Raw genomic sequence first — 5188 nt, forward strand, 5'->3', positions numbered from 1 at the left:
GCCTTGTGACTGTAAGAACTTCAGTGCATTCAAGAAAATGAGTTTTTTACTCGCTGGTTATGTATTTGTTGATTTTCTGGGGTTTGTTGTAAGATTGGGAACAACACTCTTTCCAGCCCTCTACATCATCAAGCAGAAACTCTAAATGAATGGGATGAATTTTAAATAAAAAGAAGGGATGAAATGATTCAGTGGTCTAGAAGTGGCAGTATGAAATGAAATGAGGGCCTCGGGCCAACTGAATGTTGGGAGATTGTCAGAAAGCCCTAGAGCACAGTCAAGGTTCTCTATCACTTCCCCATTTTCAACACCACATGGGATTTCTTCTCCAACATTCCCTAAACTACTTACCTTTTAAAGCTCCTTGAATATTTCAAAGCTGGTTCTCTCTATAACAATAAATGTCTAATGAACACGTTGGAAATTGTGACATCATTATCTCTGAGCAATAAAAGGATAGAAAGGGAAAGAATTATCTGCTATCACAGTAGAAGAGGAATACAAAGAGTTCCCATGAATTCCCAAATCTCAGAAAATGCACCTGGCATTCCAAGAGTAGGAGAATAATTTGACCTCATGTTATGTCCATTAAGATATTCAGCTACATCTCTGGAATATTTTGGCCACATCACTGACAAAAATGATTACCTCTTGTGCTGTAGAAAGCCTGTAGACAAGGTCAATGTCATTGTGTTTTACAGAAGCATCAGATAAGAATTCTCTCATCATAAAAACCATAGAAATATTTAAGGTTTACTTAAGCAACTTTATAGAGAAAGCAGAATAAAGTCTCTTTCATGTTAACTTATCAACTATTTAATTAATTTCATAACCTCTTTAAGTCCTACAATTTTTATAACTTAATAACACCCATATTATCATTATTAGGTGTTTCATATTTTCCTTGCCTCAGTATTAATAAATTTAATGATAGCAAAATATTCTAGCTCATTACTGAATCTTGGGAATTTAAGAAAAAGAATTTTTGAAAAGATCTAAAAAATAATGCTAGAAGAAGATATTCACCATAGAAATTATGAACCTGAGACCCCCAGAGAAGCAGAAATAGTAGGCACTGTCAGTTCCTGTTCTGACACCTATTGTCACATGATAAATGATTCTTCATTGCCTTTCATGATTCTGTGAGTTGACTGGGGTAAGCTGGGTGGTTCTTGCTTGGAGTCTGTATCAGTCAGGGCTCTCCAAAGAAAAAAAAACCCTTTATATAACATGTAAATACTTATATATTATATATTTATATATGTAATTGGTTTTATAATTTATATCATTTATAAATAGTATATAATATCAATATAATACATTATACAAATTAATATAAATATAAATAATTCTAGTCATAATAATCATAATTATATAAATTGTATTACATATTATATAATTTAATTACAGAAGAAAAAGATATAAATATAATTATATTTTATAAATATAATAATTATAATATGTAATCATAATAATATAGTCATTATATAAATATAAACATAAATATAAATTAATATTATGTGATTTATTGTATATTATATAATCATATATGTATACCTTTTAAAATATGCTTTTTAAGGAACTGGCTGGAAACTTAGTCAGGAATTGATGCAGCAGTCTTAAGGCAGAATTTCTTCAGTTTTCTCTTAAGGCCCTCATGATTGGATAAGGCCCACCCACATATTTGAGGATAATCTCCTTATACAAAGTTGACTGATTTTAAATGTTGACTAAATCTACAAAATACCTCATAGCAAAAACTGGGTTAGTGTTAGATTACATAACTGAGTACTATAGCATAGCCAAGTTGACACATAAAATCCAGCCATCATATGGCCTCTTGTATGGTTACAGTTATATGTCTTCTGAAGACTCTGTTGGTCTGGATGCCCAAGAAGGGCCACTCCCATGGTGGTTGGTGCTGACCTTCAGCTGGAAGCTTGGCTCAGGCTCTTGACCATGTCAAGCTGATCCCTCTCTGATGCCTTGGAATTCTCTCAGCATAGTGTCTGCGTTCTGAGAAGGAATGTTCTAGGAGCCAGCATTCCAAGAAACAGGAAATGGAAGCTGCTAGGTGAGTTAAGGCCTCTGCCTGGAGCTAGTACACTGTTACTTCCACTATGTTTTATTTGTCAAGGCGTTCATGGGCTCACTCAGATTCAAGAGGGTGGAAACATAGATTCCATCTTTTTATGGGAGAGTGGTAAGACCACACTATAGAACATATGGGCTGGTAGGTTTAGTTGTGGGTATTTTTGGAAAATATAATGGCACTCATCATTTCCATGTACACTGGCCAACCAGCCTACCAGCACCTGCAATTCTTTGCCTCACAGCTTTCTCCAGTGGCCAGTGTCTGCTGTGCTTCTTGTGAGACAGGTCTTCAGCTATGGGAAATTCATACTATCCCCTGCAGTTCTCAACCAATAATTGACAAGAGTTGGATACTGCTATTCCTTTGCTTCCCAGAACTCCTCTAGTAGGATTAAATTCCAGTTGCAGATGATGGTAACTTGCTTGATAATTCACTCTTCATTGTTGACTTTCTTTTGTTGTTTCTCTTCCCCTCTTTCACTACTGTGTTGCTTTCTGAGATCACTCACTGAAAAATTTACTTGCCCTCAAATCTTTGTTTCAAGGTCAGCTTCTGGGAGAATCCAGCTGAAGTTACATAGAGTAATGTGTCCAAGGTCAGAGCCTAAACTAGGGGCTAAGCTGACTCCCAGTCAAGAGTACTTCCCATATTTGTTATATTCTTGGAGAGTTTCAGAATAATCAAGTGCTCGACTTTATTGAGTGATGGGGGAGGGCTCATAGAAGAAAAATTTGAAGTGTATATTAACTACATTAAACAGATGTTGCTTTGAAAGAGCACTGGAGTAGGAGTCAAGGAATATGGGCTCTCACTGTTCTGTGCCGTGAATATGTTGTGTAACTCCCAAGCATGAACAGGAAAGACTAAATTCCCATTCCACAGTCACACCTCCAGCATTCCTGTAAGAGTCAAATGGATGACAACTACAATAGCAGTATCAGAAAGAAAAACAAGTAAATGAACAATTTAATTTTTCTCAATTTTGATGGCTCATTCAATAACATATTATGTTTTAAATTTTTCTTGTAAGCTTCTCATGTAGTCCTGATCCACATTCTGCATTTGGGAAGTAGACAATTACCCAACATATCATTCTAAACTGTCTGGATAATCAGGCTATGTTGAAAGTTTCTGGTTTTAAAAAACAAAGTCTTCAGCTATGATCTTTAGCAGACAGTTGTCAATGGTTCACTTTAACAAGAAAGGGCTCCAGGGATAGAAAGTGATCTCTGTCCGAACAACAAATGTTCCTATCATTGCAGAACATACATAGGCATGAACTGCCTGGATAAAGATAGTCATGATATTTTTTTCTCCATTGGTTTATTTAAAAAAGAAAAGCCCATATATTATAGCTTCCCCCCACCACTAGCTTCTTTAGGATTTATGAAATTCACCTAGCTCTGTGTGTGTGTGTGTTGAGTTTTTGATACCTATCTCTTTGTATGTTAGTGAGTAGGGTAGAAAAATACAGAGAACAGATTAATAAGAGAGAGAATATCTCAAGAATGGTCTTGGACACAAGTAATAATACTGATAATGTTCTGTGATAAAACATAACCACAGGGTCAGGATGTATGTCCTTATTTGCTTACTAAATTGATCACACTTTTCTGGTTGAGAGGTAAAATGTGATTTAGGTGCTAAGAATTTAGAACTTACTTTGGTTTGACTATATTTTTATGTTTTTTTTTAAGGGAAATAATTTGATTTGGTCTATAGTTTGTTTAGAAAACTTTATTTTCCAACTTAATTGAATCCACAGCTGCTGGAACTGGTCTTTCCTTGCTACACACTAGCCTTTGCTTCTGCTAAGATAGGAAAAGACTTAATCTGGGAATTATATTTCTCTCAAAGATCAATTTCAAACTGGATATTTTTAAAAAGATATGTTAGTTGACAGATTCATATCTACATTACCACCTCCAGAGCAGGGGATGTTCTTTCTTTTGTTTATTGTTCTGCTGCTGTGTTACATCCTGAATGCTGAGAACTTATTAGCCTCCTCTGTGTCACTAAGACAACAACTTTTTATGAGCATTTGCTTCTTCATTCTATGGAATCAAATTCTAGGAACTTTCATTTAACCGGTGTACTCATTTTTTAAACATCCACCCAATAGACATAGGGAAAGGGGAAGGAAAACCTAGGAAATAAAATCAGTTTCTAAGATGTTAGAGTGAAAAATAATCTTATTTTTAAAGAGAAAGCCTCAAATTAAGGAATGAATTAAAAAAAAAAACCTTTATTTTTCCTTTCTTGACATCTACAGTATGCAAAAGGCAAGAAAGCCTCTTTGAGTTGGGGGAAAAGTTGTCCTTTGAAATGACTTCAGTGATATGATTTCATCTGTATTTCAAACGCATTAATTTCACACCGTCCACAGTAGGTAATGAAGATGCAGATTCGGGTCAGATTCACGGTCCGGAAAAACTGCAAATTAAGATGCTGTTGACTGATCCGCTGCCGGCTGTCTTAATCATCGTGATCAAAATCCAAATATTAAGAAATGGGGCCCGGAGGGATGCCTTTGGGCTTTTGACAAACCCTCGACCAAACTCGGAAGCCCAGCCTGCGCTTTTCCTAATCTTTTTCCAGGCAAAAGTCCCCATCAGCCGGCGTGGGGCTCGCAGTGTTTCTCGAGAGCTCTTCGACATCCCCCACCCCCCAAACCCACACCCACCACGACCCCGGGAACGGGTCTGGGCTGTCAAAACACGCGGCGGCGTGCTGAGTCCCAGTAACTCGCATGACGATTAATGAGCGGCTTGATAATTTAATATCGCGTGTGATTAAATTATAAGGCGTGGGGGAGGGGAGCTCTGAGCTCCGTCGCCCGCCAGGGCCGACGCCGCGGAGCCTGCGGGTCTCGGCTGAGTGCGAACCGCGCTCTTCCTTCGCTCAGTGCCTGGCAGGCTGGGCAAGCGGCGGGTCCGCGCCTTCCCAAGGTCAGTGGGCCTCGGGAGGGGAGGGCGGCGGGCTGGGGGTTTGCGGGGAAACGTGGCTCGCAGAGCCAAAGCGGGAGGTACCGACACGGGGCAACTCGGGTATGAGCGGAAGAGCTGGGCGAGCGGCTGGCTTTTCTCCCGGCAG

The sequence above is a fragment of the Meles meles genome, chromosome 16 (genome assembly GCF_922984935.1).
Source record: "Meles meles chromosome 16, mMelMel3.1 paternal haplotype, whole genome shotgun sequence".
NCBI classification, from domain to species: Eukaryota; Metazoa; Chordata; class Mammalia; order Carnivora; family Mustelidae; genus Meles; species Meles meles.